Raw genomic sequence first — 18,975 nt, 5'->3', positions numbered from 1 at the left:
ATCGCAAATATCCACCAACATGTCATCTCAGCTGGAATCGCAGGAGACACGTATAACATCTAAGATGGAAACTCAACTGGAAGAACAGAAAACATATATGGCATCCAAGATGGAATCACAGGAGACACATATTGCAGAAATGTCGTCAGAAATAAGCACAGATTTCAGCACAGATATCATCGCAGATCTCTGCTCAATTGGAAGAGCAAGAAGGACGAATTTCCTCGAAGTTGGAGGCGCAAGAAAAAAAAATTTGACAGTTTGAAGAAAAAATCGAGGCCGAGGTGGATGCTTTGTGAGGACGTATCGAGCAGTTGCACCTAAATCGCCCAGCAGTTTCAACGAGTAATCCAAAGGTAAAGACACCATCCTTTGACGGTTCTGTTCCTTTTCAGGTCTTTAAGCTACAGTTTGAGAAGACCGCAGCAGTGAACCAATGGAATGCTGAAGATAAAGTTGCAGCTCTGTTCGTGGCACTGAAAGGGCCTGCCGCGGAAATCTTACAGACTATTCCAGAGTACGAACGGAACAGTTATGACGCATTGATGGCTGCTGTAGAACGGCGATACGGAAGCGAACACAGGAAACAGATATTTCAAATAGAATTGCAAAACCGCTACCAAAAAGCTAACGAGACTTTGCAGGAGTTTGCTTCGGACATTGAGAGATTGGCTCATCTTGCAAATTCGGATGCACCCGTGGAATACACGGAAAGAGTGAATATTCAGAGCTTTATAAATGGCATACGGGACGTCGAAACGAAGCGAGCCACATACGCGAACCCAAAGCAAACATTTTCTGAAACGGTATCCCATGCATTGACTCAGGAAACGGCGTCATTATTGAGTAAACCAGCATACAAAGCTCATCGTGTGGAAGTAGAAAGGCCAGAGTGGGTAGATACAATTTTGGAAGCTCTGAAGGGATCACAACAGAAAAATGCCGGAGTTATGAAATGTTTCAAGTGCGGTAACCCAGGTCACATTGCATGTCATTGCAGTAGCAATTCCAATAGTTCCAACAATGTTTGTGGCCGTAAACGCAGAGCTGAAGGAGACGAGCAAATCTCCAAACCCACTCAATCGTTAAACTAAAGCGAGTCAGCCGCAAGGGGCGACAGCTGGCTCCCTCAATTGAATGCCCCATAATCTCTATCTCGCAAATTGGAAGAAGGTCAAGCAATCTTAATGTCGGAGGACATGTGGATGGAAAGGAACGTTTACTGACTGTAGATACGGGTGCATCCCATTCCATCATTCGATCAGATTTAGTCAACAAGAAGATAAGACCATTGCTTGGAGCAAGATTACGTACAGCCACGGGAGAGGACACCCAGGTCAACAAGAAGATAAGACCATTGCTTGGAGCAAGATTACGTACAGCCACGGGAGAGGACACCCAGGTAATTGGAGAAGTAGAATGTGAAGTAGCAATTTGGAACGTCACGGTACTTCACAATTTTATAGTGGCAGGTATTGTTGATGAAATCATAATTGGAGTGGACTTCTTAATCAACCAAGGCATCAAGATCGATATGCAAAGCAAGACGATGCGATATAAGAACATGGATGTGCCACTTAATTTCGGCTACGAGAGAGGCTACAGCAGTAAACGAGTGCTGGTGGAAGAGAGTCAGCAAATACCACCAAAATCAGAAGCAGTCATCTGGGCAAAGGTAGATGGAGATTGTGGGACAAACAAATTGTGGGCTGTCGAAGCAGCAAATAAATCAGCACTGAACATACTTTTAGGAAAAACCCTGGCTATGACAAAACAAGATGGACGTATTCCGGTAAGAGTACTCAATGAGTTCAAGTCACCATTCAATTTGACCAAAGGAGCTATTTTGGGAAGATGCCAAGAGGCCGAAGTAGTTATTAACTGTGAACAGCTCCAGGAATATGTTTCATCTAGTAATACTGATCTTTCAAATGATATCAAGGCATGGACGCATGGGCTAGAGGAAGCCTATCAGAGTAAGGCAAAACAACTGCTCATAAAATACGCGAACATATTTGACCAGGATGGTTCCAAACCAGGCCGCACCAATGTTGTGAAACATCAAATTGACACTGGAGATGCGAGGCCGATCCGTCAAGCTCCACGTAGTGTTCCACTGGCGAAGCGGGAAGTTGTGAGTCAAATCATACAAGAAATGAGTGACAGCGGCGTCATCGAACCATCAGCTAGTCCATGGAGCTCACCGGTAGTACTTGTAAAGAAGAAGGATGGAAAAATGAGGTTTTGCGTGGACTACCGAAAGTTGAATAACGTTACGAAAAAGGATAGCTACCCGTTACCAAGAATTGAAGACACTCTGGACTCGCTATCTGGTACGAAATGGTTTTCCACACTGGACTTGAAAAGCGGCTACTGGCAAGTTGAGGTGAAGGAGGAAGATAAAGATAAAACAGCCTTCAGTGTCGGTGATGGTCTTTGTCAATTTACAGCGATGCCTTTTGGACTTTGTAATGCACTAGCTACTTTTGAGAGACTCATGGACCAGGTACTGAAAGGACTACATTGGAAAACATGCTTGGTGTACCTGGACGACATCATCGTATTGGGCAAGAGTTTTGATGAACATCTTAAAAACTTGAAGGAAGTTTTCCAGAGAATAGCTGGCGCTGGTCTGAAGTTAAGTCCCAAAAAGTGTACGCTGTTTAAAAAGGAAGTAAATTATTTGGGCCACAAGGTAACGACAGAAGGTGTCTGTACAGCGAATGAAAAGATAGAGGCAGTAAAGGATTGGCCGAGACCACAGAATCTGCATGAATTGAGAAGTTTCCTTGGGTTGTGCACATATTACCGCCGATTTGTACCAAATTTTGCCAGCGTAGCCCATAGTCTCCACGAGCTAACAAGGAAAAATAAAGCTTTTGAATGGAAGAAGGACCAAGAAGTAGCTTTCCAAACATTGAAAGAGCGGTTGTGCACTGCCCCAATGTTGGCATACCCGATTCCAGGAGCAACGTTTATTCTAGATACAGATGCGAGCGGATATGCTATAGGAGGCGTTTTATCACAACTGGTCGATGGACAAGGGAATGTAGTTGCATATTACAGCCGTTCAATTGGAAAACCAGAGAGGAACTATTGCGTTACACGGAGAGAGCTGTTGGCATTGGTAGAGTGCATTAAACATTTTCACAAATACCTCTACGGCCAGCGATTCCGTGCCAGGACAGATCACGCAGCGTTGAAATGGCTTCTGCAGTTCCGTAATCCGGAAGGACAATTGGCACGGTGGATCGAGCGACTACAAAGCTATGACTTTTCCATTGAGCATCGAAAAGGTAGTACCCATGGAAATGCTGATGCAATGTCATGAAGAATATATAGTCTGGAATGCAAGCACTTCTCAAAGGTCGAGGCTAAAGAAGACATTATAGATGTCCGGCTAATGACTATAACGTGTACGGATGAATGGGGCAAGGAACAACTAAGAAAGTGTCAGCTAGAAGATACAGATCTGTCACATGTTATGCAAGGGCTCGAACGAAACGAAAGACCAAGCAGAGAGGAGATGTCAGCAGAGAGTCCCATTGCGAAGTCATATTGGGCACAGTGGAACAGTTTAGAATTGATATCCGGTTGCTTGCATCGAGTATGGGAGAGTGAGGATGGTCAATGCAAGAAGAAACTGATAGTTGTTCCCAGGAAGAGGATTCCTGACGTGCTCAGCGAGCTGCACAATGGTCCAGTGGAGGTCATCTTGGAATCAAGAAGACACTCGAAAAAATTAAGCAGAGATTCTATTGGGTTGGTTGCCGTCAGTCGACCACCGAGTGGATTGCCAACTGCGAGGTATGCAACAGAGCGAAAGGGCCCAAAACCCGAAGTCATGGCCAGATGAAGCAGCATATTTCAGGTGCACCATTTGAAAGGATCGCCATGGATGTCGCAGGTCCATTTCCTACTAGCAACCGCGGAAACAAATACGTACTGGTGGTTATGGATTATTTCAGTAAATGGCCAGAGGTATACCCAATCCCAAACCAAGAAGCAGAAACAGTAGCAGAAGTGGTTAAAAACGAATGGGTTGCAAGGTATGGTGTACCAATGGAGTTACATTCTGACCAAGGCAGGAATTTTGAATCAGCTGTGTTCCAAGAAATGTGCAAGAAGTTGGGAATTCGAAAAACACGGACAACTGCATTGCATCCTCTGTCCGATGGTATGGTGGAACGCTTCAATAGAACATTGGACGAGCATTTAAGGAAAGTAGTAGACAAGTACCATAAGGACTGGGATACACACATATCATTATTCTTGATGGCCTACCGATCGGCAGTACATGACACAACGGGCCAAACTCCCGCAAAGGTAATTTTTGGCAATGACCTTCGACTGCCAGCTGATTTGAAGTATGGGATAGATGCCGATGCGGAGAGGAATGTCAAGAAATCCACTGGTGTCTTGGAAGAAGAGCTGAGAGAGATACACGATCTGGTAAGGCAACGAGCAACGATTATGAGTGACAAGATGAAAGCGAGGTACGATAAAGCAATTAATTCGGAAGGGTTTCAGGAAGGAGATTTGGTGCTGCTATACAACCCACAACGAAATAAAGGTTTGTCCCCGAAATTGCAGTGTAACTGGGAAGGCCCATACAAAGTTGTAAAACGGATCAACGATGTAGTGTACCGCATACAAACCACTACCAAACCACGAACCAAAATAAAAGTGGTTCATTTGGAGAGATTAGCAGCGTTTAGATCGAGAGATTTGTCTGACCGGGACGATCAGACTTAGGTGGAGGGCAGTGTCACGGATATTAACATCACTAAGTTATACCATCACTAAGGCGATGCCAAGGCCACGATAAGCAGTATTTACGTCTATAATCAAATCGTGTATACACATATATAAGGCAGCCGAAAGATGTCACACACAGATGCATTTACTTATACACCTATGTATGCGCGAGAGACTGTAAACTACAAACATTCACATCAATAATTCAATCATTATGTATCTACATAAACGAATAAATAATTGCGTCTACACATATGTACGTATACGAGCAGCGGAGCGGCAATGCACAAACACATGCATATATCTTATCTGAGTTGTCACAAGAGAGAGCAATAATTTGTGCACGTAGTTGTGGCTGGCGATTTTGTAGCCGAAACTAACTAGTAACTTCTGGAAATCGAAGAGTTTAGAAGTATGCAGCGTAAACTATAAAAGCGGGGCAGGCGAGTAAGAAGTAATTCAGTTTCATTTGAGTTGTCAAGCAGTTTGATTAAGACGATATCTAGCGAGCAATAGCAGTGTTATTTTGAATATTAGAGTTTCATTGAGCTATCAATCAGTGTGGTAATTAAGCAAGCTATTCGTTGCACAGTTTGTTATTTTGAAAGTACTTTAATAAAGGCCATTTTGCATTATTACAAATTGGAGTTATTTATTCAACAGTTTAGTGATTCGAACTTAGCAGAGGATTGCAAATAAGAGGATTTGCAGCAAATTCGTTACAATATATTTTTTTTACCTTGAACTAGGCCTTAAAGACCGTAAATAAATAAATTATTATTATATATGTCTTCAACCTGTCTCTCTCCACCTTCGTCATACCCGAAAAATGGAAAATGGCCAAGGTGGTCCCGCTACTAAAGCCTGGGAAACCAGCTAACATAGGAGAGTCGTATCGTCCGATATCTCTCCTATCGCCAGTAGAAAAGACGCTTGAAGCCATTTTGCTCCCCTACTTCCAAGCAAATTTGCAGCTAGCCTGTCATCAGCATGACTTCAGAAAACTCCATAGCACGACCACCGCGCTAAATGCCATCAGCACCCAGATAAATTTCGGTTTAAATCAAAACCCCCACCATAGAACAGTACTCGTAGCGCTAGACCTATCAAAAGCTTTTGATACGGTCAACCATGGCTCGTTACTGCAAGACCTGGAAGGGTCTACCCTTCCGCCATGTCTTAAAAGGTGGACCGCAAATTATCTGGGTGGTCGGCAGTCATCGGTGCAATTTAGAAGCGAAACATCAAAACCAAGAAAAATTAAACAAGGGGTGCCACAGGGTGGTGTCCTATCCCCACTTTTGTTTGATTTCTACATATATAAGCTACCTTCACCACCAGAAGGAGTCACTACCATTTTCTACGTCAATGACTGCACAATAATGGCCACAGGCCCAGTCCCACAGATCGATGAGCTCTGCAACAGAATAAACGGCTACCTCCCTGATCTTCCAGTTTTTTCGCCTCGCGAAACCTGGCATTATCACCGACTAAATCTTCCGCGACCTTATTTACAACATGGACGTCCCAAATGTCGACCATTTTGAACATCCACGTCGATGGCACTACGCTACCGACTGTCCTACACCCCAAAATCTTGGGTGTGACGTTTTATCTGGATCTACATTTTGGTGAGCACGCAGCAGAAATTGTTCCGAAAATCCAGAGCCGTAATAAAATCCTCAAATCCTTTGCTGGCAGTACCTGGGGAAAAGATAAAGAGACGCTCATTACTACATACAAAGCAATTGGCCAGCCGTTTACGTGCTACCCGTCACTCATATGGTCGCCAAGCATAAAAATTACCCACTGGAAGAAGCTGAATGGCTGCCAAAATACTGCTCTCAGAATCGCCACTGGCTGTCTTCTTATGTTCTCAGAACGCCATCTACATAATGAAGCGAGAATACTCCCCATCAGCCATCAGGGAGAGAAATGAGCTGCTAACCAAACAGTTCCTGTTGAATACCAAGAAACCTGGGCATCCAAACAGACATCTGATTGATGAGCCAAAACCGCCTTGGGGCTTAAGGAGTCATTTCCGTAAGCATTTTGAGGAAATACGGCACCTGAGAACCCTGCTGGAGAACAAGTAGGTCCTTGGTGAACTCCACAAACAGGCGTCGGACCTTTATGCCGGGAATTGCCCGGTGAATCCAGTACTCAAAGAAAAGTACCCAAAACTCGTGGAAGAGGAACGTATACTCCCCAGGGAAACGCGTGTCACTCTTGCTCAACTTCGTTCTGGATACTGTAACAGGTTAAACTCTTACCTATCCAGAATCAACCCCGACATACAAAATGTATGCCCCGCTTGCAATATGTCCCCACATGACACCAACCATCTCTTTAATTGTAATGTGGAACCAACGCCTCTAACACCCCTTTCATTATGGTCCACCCCTTTTGAAACAGCAAATTTCCTTGAACTCCCGTTAGAGGATATTGATGACAATTTGTGATCGGTCGCGGCTGTTAGGTGGGGCGCAGCACTGCTACAACAACAACAACACAGCGGCCATCAATGCTTCATAGTTGTTCCGCTCTCCTTCGGGAATCGTCTGTAGGATTTCAGCTGCTGGCCCCTTCAATGATACGAATAGAGCTGCAACTTTATCTTCAGCATTCCAGTTGTTCACTGTTGCGGTCTTCTCAAACTGTAGCGTAAAGACCTGGAAAGGAACAGAACCGTCAAAGGATGGTGTTTTTTCCTTTGGATTGATTGCTGACACAGCTGGGCGGTTTAGTTTTAACTGCTCCATACGACCTTTCAACGCTTCTATCTCAGCATCAGTTTTGCTCTCGAGTTGTAAAATTTTTGCATCCTGCTCTTCCAGTTTCACAAAGAGCTGCGATGATACCTGTTCCGAAATTTATGCCGACATTTCAGATATACGTGCCTCTTGCGCTTCCAGTTGAGATGCCAAATATAACTTCTGTTCTTCCAGTTGGGATGCCATATCGGTTGATATTTGTGACGACATTTCTGAAATGCGCGTTTTTTGTGCTTCAATCTTGGATGTTATACGTGTCTCCTGGGATTCCAGCTGGGATACAATATACGTCTTCTGTTCTTCCAGTTGTGATGCCTTTTGCGACTACATTGATGTTACTGTCGATGTTTGTGCAGATATTGCAGCCAATATCATGTTCAAGTCTGTGCTGGTAACTGTCTGCGATGTTTCATTTTTCTCTTCAATTTTTGTTGTCTCCTCGCCATCAAGAGGAAAGACATACTCTTCCACGTTATTTCCCTCTAATTCCATTGCCTTTCCTAGTCGTGCCTGAAATTCGAGTTTATTGCCGGTTGTATTCAATCCACGGCTCTTCGACTCCTTCTTCAGTTGCTGGGTCTTCAATTCACTCCACTGTGCCATGTCCAAGTTGTATTCGAAGTCTTCGGAATTTATTCAACAATTCCTCTTCTGACACCAATTGTAACGAATATAGTGCAATTCTGCTTTGCAAAATTCATCAGGTTGCAAATATTCTGCTAACGTTCGAATCACTAAACTGTTGAATAAATAACTCCATTATTCAATAATGCAAAATGGCCTTTATTAAAGTACTTCACAATAATACTACTATTGCTCACCAGATAAGGTCTTAAATCAAACTGATTATCGTACCTCTACTGTTGCTGCCTTTTATACGCTTCCATTTCTAGAATTTACTAGTTGGTTATCAGCTATAAAATTACTACGTTTATAGCTTCTCATATGCGCATGTGTATGTGAGCACAATTATAATTGCATACTTTCGGGAGCATATCAGATAAGATATCTGCATGTATTTGTACGTCTCTTCTCCGCTGCGTGTACGTACATATGTGTAGACATAATGATTGGTTTATTGTTGTGCATACAAGTCACTGCTTAGCATCGGCTTAGAGACGATAGTATCCTTTAGTGTTCCTAATATTCGTCACAATATAATCACACTAGCCTAAACCATTTCAATTTTCAGATCTGACGACATTTAGTGACTTTACGCAGCAAACAACTCTTATTTTTAACTAATTAATCTATTGTTATAAAGCCATATGTCAGTGTGTAAACACGTTCTTCATAAACAAAAAAAAAACAACATAACAGTAAACAAAATATATTTCCTAATGACGTACGTGGGATCTTTGTTGTTATTCCAAAGTGTTAATTAAAATTCGCTACGTTTTGTCTGAATAGTCAAAAGCCCTTAATTAGTCAAAAACACTAGAAACGCCATAAGTCATAAATATTGTAACGAATTTAGTGAAATTCCGCTTATTTGCAACCTTCTACTAACGTTCGAATCACTAAACTGTTGAATAAATAACTCCACTACTCAGTAATGCAAAATGGCCTTTATTCAAGAACTTTCAAAATAACACTTCTATTGCTCGACAGATAGCGTGCTTAATAAAACTGATTTTCGTGCCTCAACTGTTGCTGCTTTTATAGTGCTTGATTTCCTCGTTGACATTTTTCTAGGCGGTTCTGTTCTAGAATTTACTAGTTAGTTAGCAGCTATAAAATTACCAACTATAACTACCTTTATAGCTTCTCATATGCGCCTGTTACTTGCACAAATTATTGCCTGCTTTTGAGCGCATCTCAGATAAGACATATGCATGTGTTCGTGCGTTTTCTCTCCGCTGCGTGTACGTACATATGTGTAGACATAATGATTGATTCCTTTATATAGACACAAGTAACTGCCTGCTTTATTATTGTTGTGGCGTCATTTACTTAGCATCAAACTAGTGATGTGAGTATCACTTAGTGTCACTAATATTCGTCACACAGCCATAGTACAGGTTTACAAGTATGATATGTATGAGAAGGAAGCAATTCCTTTCTCTTTCTAACACATTGCAGTTTGCACTTCGGTCAGTGTCAAACTATTGTGGAACTCAGTGGAACATGCGTTTGACACTGAACGAAGTGTCAAAATTACCGGGGTTGCTGCCGTTAGAAGCGACGCAGGGAAACAAAAAAAGGAGCGGAATATCAGATATGGGTTGCTGTGATGGTAACTTTTTTGAACGAATTTAGTATGAAAATGTAGTGCACCTCTATGGGTCCTACAGAAAATTGTACAAAAGTCTTGAATTGGGATATCTGAGGACGCGTAGTTATTTAAGTATTAAGAATACAAACACGGGTGCTAAGTTTTTTAACCCGTTCAAAAGTTCTCCGCGAAAAAACAGTTTGAAACCGAGGTTGACTGCAATAACCCGTCCAAAAATGTGGAAAGAGAAATGAAAAGACGCGTTTTGTCCTGTTATCAATAGTCCAAAGGCGAAAAAGTATTCGAATTATTCGAAGCGAGGCAAAAACGCGTCTATTAATACCTTCCCCGGCGGTTTTGGTCGTGTTTTAGCAATCGTCCCCGGTAATAAAGTATCACAATTTGTTAATTACAATTATCCAAAACATATGGATTTTAAAGAGGGATGTAATTAAGTGCTCCTTTGAAAGTAAATAAGGGCATTTCTTTGTAATTTTACATTGATTGTTGATTTCAGCGACCTTTCTATGATTTGTCTAAAGTATTCATTTATTTAGCCGGCTCAAGGTCAATTTTAATAAAACACTAGTTTGTTTTTTTCCCAATATATTTCGATTTCCATCGGATATCGTCATCAGGGGCTACAACAACAATGTAAGTTAGCTTAAATCTACAAATTTTGCTTACATACACACAATTTTTCGTACGTACATTATTTTGTCCTTAGCTAAACTACATACGTCCGTTCTGTTTAATATGCAGCTTTGAACTAAATTTTCCAATTATCTAGTAGGTGTCTGTAGTGTGGAGCATCTGTAACGTGAAGCGTTTCTTATAATGCTGCTCTTGCTGCAATACCTTCACAGCATCAAAATCTGCTTTATGCCCGCTCTCTGCAATCTGTAATTTTACGATAAAAATTTTACGCAGTTTTCGTTAGAAGTACAACAGTGCTAAATAGCATCCACAAAAAAAACGAACAAGAACAATCATTTTATCAGGTGAGCGTAGCTGTGTATGTGCGTGCTACATATCCTACGTGTAGACCTGTACTATGCACACAGCCCTCCACCTAAGTCTGATCGTCCCGATCAGACAAATCTCTCAATCTAAACGCTGCCAGCCTTTCCTAATGAACCACTTTCATTTTGGTTCGTGGTTTGCCAATGGTTCGTATGCGGTACACTACATCGTTGATCCGTTTTACAACTTTGTATGGGCCATCCCAATTACACTACAATTTCGGGGACAGCCCTTTTTCCATTGTGGGTTGTATAACAGCACCAAATCGCCTTCCTGAAAACCTTAAGAATAAATTGCTTTATCGTATCTGGCTTTCATCTTGTCACTCACAATCTTTGCTCGTTGTCTTACAAGATCGTGTATCTCTCTCAGCTCTTCTTCCAACACACCAGTGGATTTGTTGACATTTCTCTCCGCATCGGCATCTATCCCAAACTTCAAATCAGCTGGCAGTCGAAGGTCATTGCAAAAAATTACCTTTGCGGGAGTTTGGCTCGTTGTCTCATGCACTTCCGATCGGTAAGCCATTAAGAATAATGATATATGCGTATCCCACTCCTTATGGCACCTGTCTACTACTTTCCGTAAATGCTCCTTCAATGTTCTATTGAATCCTTCCACCATACCATCGGACTGAGGATGCAATGCAGTTGTCCGTGTTTTTCCCAATGATTTACACATTTCCCGGAACACAGCTGATTCGAAATTCTTGCCTTGGTCAGAATGTAACTCCATTGGTACACCATACCTTACAACCAATTGTTTATAAACACTTCTGCTACTGTTTCCGTTTTTTGATTTGGGATTGGGTATACCTCTGGCCATTTGCTGAAATAATCCATAACCACCAGTACATATTTTTTTCCGCAGTTGCTAGTAGGAAATGGACCTGCGACATCCATGGCGATCCTTTCAAATGGCGCACCTGAGTTATATTGCTTCATCTAGCCATGACTTCGGGCTTTGGGCCCTTTCGCTCTGCTGCAAACTTGGCAACCAACCCAATAGAATCTCTGTTTAATCTTCTCGAGCGTCTTCGTGATTCCAAGATGAGCTCCGCCTGGACCATTATGCAGCTCGCTGAGCACGTCAGGAATCCTCTTTCTAGGAACAACTATCAGTTTCTTTTTGCATTGACCATCGTCACTTTCCCATACTCGATGCAAGCAACCGGATATCAATTCTAAACTGTTCCACTGTGCCCAATATGACTTCGCAATGGGACTGTCTGCTCACATCTCCTCTCTATTTGGTCTTTCGTTTCGTTCGAGCCCTTGCATAACATGTGACAGATCAGTATCTTCTAATTGACACTTCCTTACTTGTTCCTTGTCCCATTCGACTGTACATGTTATAGTCATTAGCCGGACATCTATAATGTCTCCTTTAGCTCCGGCCTTTGAACAGTTCTTGCGTTCCAAACTACATGGTCTTCGTGACATTGCATCAGCATTTCCATGGTTACTACCTTTTCGATGCTCAATGGAAAAGTCATAGCTTTGTAGTCGCTCGATCAACCGTGCAAATTGTCCTTCCGGATTTCGGAACTGCAGAAGCCATTTCAACACTGCGTGATCCTTCCTGATGCGGAATCGCTGGCCGTAGAGGTATTTGTGAAAATGTTTAATGCACTCTACCAATGCCAATTGAACGGCTGTAATATGCAACTACCTTCTCCTGTCCATGAACCAGTTGTGACAAAACGCCTCCTATAGCATATCCATTTGCATCTGTATCTAGAATAAATGTTGCTCCTGGAATAGGATATGCCAACATTGGGGCAGTGCACAAACCCTTCTTCAATGTTTGGAAAGCCACCTCTTGCTCCTTTTTCCATTTAAAAATTTATTTTTTCTTGTAAGCTCATGGAGGCTATGGGCTACGTTGGAAAAGTTTGGTACAAATCGGAGGTAATATGTGCATAGCCCAAAAAAACTTCTCAACTCATTCAGGTTCAGTAGTCTTGGCCAATCCTTTACTGCCTCTATCTTTTCATTAGCAATACAGATGCCTTCTGTCGTTACCTTAAGACCCAAATAATTTACTTCCTTTTTAAACAGCGAACACTTTTTGGGGCTTAGTTTCAGACCAGCACCAGCTATTCCTTGGAAAACCTCCTCCAAGTTCTTCATATGTTCTTCGAAGTTCTTTCCCAATACGATGATGTCGTCTAGGTACACTAAGCAAGTTTTCCAATGTAGTCCTTTCAGTACCTTATCCATGAGTCTTTCAAAAGTAGATGGTGCATTACATAGTCCAAAAGGCATCACTGTAAATTGCCAAAGACCATCAACGACACTGAAGGCTGTTTTCTCTTTGTCTTCCTCCTTCACTTCCACTTGCCAGTAGCCGCTATTCAAGTCCAGTGTGGAAAACCATTTCGTACCAGAAAGCGAGTCTAGACTATCGTCAATTCTTGGCAATGGGTAACTATCCTTTTTCGTAACGTCATTCAACTTCCGGTAGTCCACGCAAAACCTCATTTTTTCATCCTTCTTCTTTACAAGTACTACCGGTGAGCTCCATGGAATAGTTGATGGTTCGATGACGCTGCTGTCGCTCATTTCTTGTATGATATGACTCACAACTTCCCGCTGCCCAGTGGAACACTACGTGGAGCTCGACGGATCGGCCTGGCATCTCCAGTGTCAATTTGATGTTTCACAACGTTGGTGCGCCCTGGTTTGGAGCCATCTTGGTCGATGTTCGCATATTTTAGGAGCAGTTATCTTGCCTTACTCTGATATTCTTCCTCTAGTCCCTCTGTCCATGCCATGATGTCATCTGAAAGATCAATATTGCTAGTTGAAACCTCCTCCTGGAGCTGTTCACAATTGATTATTACTTCAGTCTCTTGGCATCTTCCCAAAATAGCTCCTCTGGTCAGTTTGAGTGGTGACTTCAACTCATTGAGTACTCTTACCGGGATACGTCCATCTTGTTTTATTACAGCCAGGGTTTTTCCTACAAGTACGTTCGGTGTTGATTTGTTTGCTGCTTCGACAACCCACAATTTGTTATCCCACAATCTCCATCAACCTTTGCCCAGATGACTGCTTCTGAATTTGGTGGTATTTGCTGACTCTCTTCCACCAGCACTCGTTTACTGCTGTAGCCTCTCTCGTAGCCGAAATTAAGTGGCACATCCATGTTTTTATATCGCATCGTCTTGCTTTGCATGTCGATCTTGATGCCTTGGTCGATTAAGAAGTCCACTCCAATTATGATTTCATCACCAATCTCTGCCACTATAAAATTGAGTAGTACCATGACGTTCCCAATTGCTACTTCACATGCTACTTCTCCAATTACATGGGTGTCCTCTCCCGTAGCTGTACGGAATCTTGCTCCAAGCAATGGTCTTATCTTCTTTTTGACTAAATCTGATCGATGATGGAATGAGATGCACCCGTATCTACAGTCAGTAAACGTTCCTTTCCATTCACATGTCCTCTGACAGTAAGATTGCTTGATCTTCTTCCAACCTGCGAGATAGAGATTATGGGGCATTCCATTGCGGGAGCCAGCTGTCGCCCCTAGCGGCTGACTCGCTTTAGTTTAACGATTGAGTAGATTTGGAGATTTGCTCATCTCCTTCAGCTCTGCGTTTACGGCCACCCACATTGTTGGAATTATTGGGCCGGTGCTGCAATGTCGTGCAATGTGACCTGGGTTGTCACACTTGAAACATTTCATAACTCCGGCATTTTTCTGTTGTAATCCCTTCAGTGCTTCCAAAATTTTGTCTACCTAATCTGGTCTTTCCACTCCCACACGATGAGCTTTGTACGCTGGCTTACTCAAAATTGTGGCAGTTTCCTGAGTCAGTGCATGGGAAATGTTGGCTTTTGGTTCGCATATGTAGCTCGTTTCGTTTCTACGTCCCGTATGCCATTTATAAAACTCTGAATTTTTACCCTCTCGGGAGTACACCGGGTGCGTTCGCATTTGCCAAATGAGCCAACCTTTCAACATCCGAAGCAAATTCTTGCAAAGTCTCATTAGCTTTTTGGTAACGATTTTGCAACTCCCCCTGGCTGGCCCCTTCAATGCTACGAATAGAGCTATAACTTTATCTTCAGAATTCCAGTACTACTCATACTGCTACTTATACCCCATTCGTGCTCAAATGCTAACTCGAGCAAATAAAATGCGAATGAAAGTGCTAAACAAAAAGTTAAAACAAGTAAGGAAGGCTAAGTTCGGGTGTAACCGAACATTACATACTCAGTTGCGAGCTATGGAGACAAAATAAGGGAAAATCAACATGTAGGAAAATGAACCTAGGGTAACCCTGGAATATGTTTGTATGACATGTGTATCAAATGGAAGGTATTAAAGAGTATTTAAAGAGGTAGTGGACCATAGTTCTATAGGTGGACGCCATTTAGGGATATCGCCATAAAGGTGGACCAGGGCTGACTCTAGAATTTTTTGTACGATATGAGTATCAAATGAAAAGTGTTAATGAGTATTTGAAAAGGGCGTGGGCCAGTTCTATAGGTGGACGCCTTTTCGAGATATCTCCATAAAGGTGGACCAGGGGTGACTCTAGAATTTCTTTGTACGATATGGGTATCAAATGAGAGGTGTTAATGAGTATTTTAAAAGGGAGTGAGTCTTAGTTCTATGGGTGGACCAGGGGAGACTCTAGAATATGTTTTTACGATATGTGTATCAAATTAAAGGAATAAAGGATGGGAGTGGTGGTAGTTGTATATGTAAAGGCGTTTTCGAGATATCGACCAAAATGTGGACCAGGGTGACCCAGAACATCACATGTCGGGTACCGCTAATTTATTTATATATGTAATACCAAGGGCTTTTGATTTCGCCCTGCAGAACTTTTTCATTTTCTTCTACTTAATATGGTAGGTATCACACCCATTTTACAAAGTTTTTTCTAAAGTTTTTTCTAAAGTTATATTTTGCGTCAATAAACCAATCCAATTACCATGTTTCATCCCTTTTTTCATATTTGGTATAGAATTATGGGATTTTTTTCATTTTTCGGAATTTTCGATATCGAAAAAGTGGGCGTGGTGATAGTCGGATTTCGGTCATTTTTTGAACCAAGATAAAGTGAGTTCAGATAAGTAAGTGAACTGAGTTTAGTAAAGATATATCGATTTTTGGTCAAGTTATCGTGTTAACGGCCGATCGGAAGGACAGAGGGTCGACTGTGTATTAAAACTGCGCGTGGCTTTAACCGATTTCGCCCATTTTCACAGAAAACAGTTATCGTCATAGAATCTATGCCCCTACCAAATTTCACAAGGATTGGTAAATTTTTGTTCGACTTATGGCATTAAATGTATTCTAGACAAATTAAATAAAAAAGGGCGGAGCCACGCCCATTTTGAAATTTTCTTTTATTTTTGTATTTTGTTGCACCATATCATTACTGGAGTTGAATGTTGACAAAAGTTACTTATATTCTGCAAAGATATAAAATTTTTTGTTAAAATTTGACTTAACAACAATTTTTTTTGAAAGTGGGCATGTTCTTCAGCCGATTTTGCTAATTTTTATTTAGTACTTATATAGTGTTAGTAGTAATGTTCCTGCCAAATTTCATCATGATATCTTCAACGACTGCCAAATTACAGTTTGCAAAGTTTTAAATTACCTGCTTTTAAAAGTGGACGGTGCCACGCCCATTGTCCAAAATTCTGCGTCATAAGGTCAACTCACCTACCAAGTTTCATCGCTTTATCCGTCTTTGGTAATGAATTATCGCATTTTTTCGGTTTTCCGAAATTTTCGATATCGAAAAAGTGGGCGTGGTTATAGTCCGATATCGTTCATTTTAAACAGCGATCGGAGATGAGTGCCCAGGAACCTACATACCAAATTTCATCAAGATACCTCAAAACTTACTCAAGTTATCGTGTTAACGGACAGACGGACGGACGGATATGGCTCAATGAAATTTTTTTTCGATACTGATGATTTTGAAGTCTATATCTATCTCGATTCCTGTATACCTGTACAACCAACTGTTATCCAATCAAAGTTAATATACTCTGTGTGCAAAGCACGTGAGCATAAGGATGCTTTAAGCGGATCAACGCATACAACTATAACTGTATGAGTGTATTTATGCATGTATGTATGTATAAGATTTTCCAGTTTGCCGCTATTGTAGAAATTTGGAAAAATTTTTTTTTCTGTTCGGTAACAACGGAGAGGTAAAATTAGGTTAGGTTGAATGTTAGCTACTCCGATAGGAGAAGCTCCATTTGACAGCATCTTGGCGTCAGAGCATAAGATAAAGGTGGCGTATGTTATAGCTACTTAGAGAATAGATATAGTTGTGAATGAGACCGATTCCTAACCTGGACAAATCATCCGACGATCCGCGCGAGCCTTGACCGAAATACTACGCCAAGTTTTGCCAAAAGCTGGATAATCAAGATTTTTCATCTTGTCAATGATATCCTCTAACGGAAGTTCCAGGAAAACTGCAGTTTCAATGGTGCTGGGATAGAAAGAGATTGGTGTTAAAGGCGTTGGCTCCACATTGCAATTTAAGTTTTGCTAGAGTGATGCGTGTCTTCCTGGGAAGTCTGATTTCCTCTCATGCTAGTTGTGGGTATCGAATGCTAAGAACGGGCCTTGTAAGGCATTTATTTATCCGAATAAGAATTTTCCGACACTTTTTGGATGATGTTGAGGGCCTGCATATGATTTTTTTAGGTATAAGCGGCGGAATTTTTGTGTGCCGATCAGCAGTTTCTTGCAGTGTGTTTCTTTTAAGATCAAAGATTAAACAAAAGTGAGAATAGGACACTACCCTGGTTTTTTTGTGTTACGTTGCTCAACTAGACTGTTGCCTGCCGGCCAGGAAGAGGCTCCATGATTTTATCTCATCGTCCACTATGCAGCTGCAGCAGGAAGAGCTTTCGAGTTTAATAAGACATGCCGTATATAATCGGGGAAGGAAAAAATCTGTCGTGAGAGGCGATTTAAATAACACAAAGTTTCAAGAGGTAAAAAATCATTCCCAAGACAGGCGGCCTATTACCGTAGCGCTTCGTATTCAAAAGAGCAAAAAACTTTCCATATCCATAACATTCCCTAAAATTTCGGGAATTGTTTTTCTGGTAAAACATCAACATTAACCCTCATTTGATAGTGACGCGCCAGAGTCCCAATCACATTTGACAGAAGAGATTTCAAATAAAACAAAAAACAGCAGGACAACTTCCTTTAAATTTTTCCTTCAAATTGGCGCGACGGGACCTACATGTTCTTTTTTGCTGACTGCAAGCAGATGAGTTCTCACATAGAAGCTTTTCATGGCGCAAATACACTCGGTGCAATCGCCAAACCATTGTGGTGGGGCGACCATGCTTAGAAAGCTTTTTTCTAATTGAAAATTTTGTTTCGGAGCACGCTACCACCACACCACGGCGGCCACCAGAAGAAGAGATTTAGTGAACCCAATAATATCAGCAGACCATATGCTTTCAGTTAACAGTAATTTACCCGAAGCTTCGAGGCCAAAAAAAATAGTTTCCCTGTCAATCAGCTAGCGGTAGTGGCGGTGATAGCACCCGAGCATACCGAGTTCTATCCGGCCAAGGATTTCCCCAGATAATTATATTTCCTCAGTCCCCTCTTAAAGAAATTACTGGTTGAAGTTTGGAGGAGGGGGCAGTTGCCGGCACGCAATAGTGCTTCCTGTATGGGCCAAAATCGGGCTTGATAATGCCGAGCCGATTTCATATAATGGCCCTCCATCTGAGCATTACCGTCTCTACACTCATCGACTGCTGGTAAGTGTCCAAGTGGCGGTATAATAGCGAAATTCCGACAGGAGGGATGGTAGTATCGGACAAGATATTCGGGGAAGATATTTCCTTCGACAGACACATCTTTAAGGATCGTGTTAGTCCCCAGCAACGAGACTAACAAAACATATTTAAGATAATACGTCTTCATCTGTATATAAACGCCTCCACACTTGGAGGCTATTGGGTAAGTAGCGGAATGGAAGACAGATATGTATGAGCTAAAAAACCGTAACCTGACCTATGAGCTGAAGTGGAAAGTGCACTCTAAACACAGAGGTATCCTCATTTGCTCGCACTTCGTTATAAGATTAGAGACAAAGCCTCTAAGGAAATATCAGTGGTCCATTGAAGCACAAGCTTTCGTTGGATACTTCCGCCTTGCACTCCTGATCCCCTGACATGTGAA

This window comes from Eurosta solidaginis, chromosome 5 (genome assembly GCF_040869045.1).
Source record: "Eurosta solidaginis isolate ZX-2024a chromosome 5, ASM4086904v1, whole genome shotgun sequence".
In the NCBI taxonomy this organism is placed as follows: domain Eukaryota; kingdom Metazoa; phylum Arthropoda; class Insecta; order Diptera; family Tephritidae; genus Eurosta; species Eurosta solidaginis.
Note: the sequence above shows the minus strand (reverse complement) of the source record.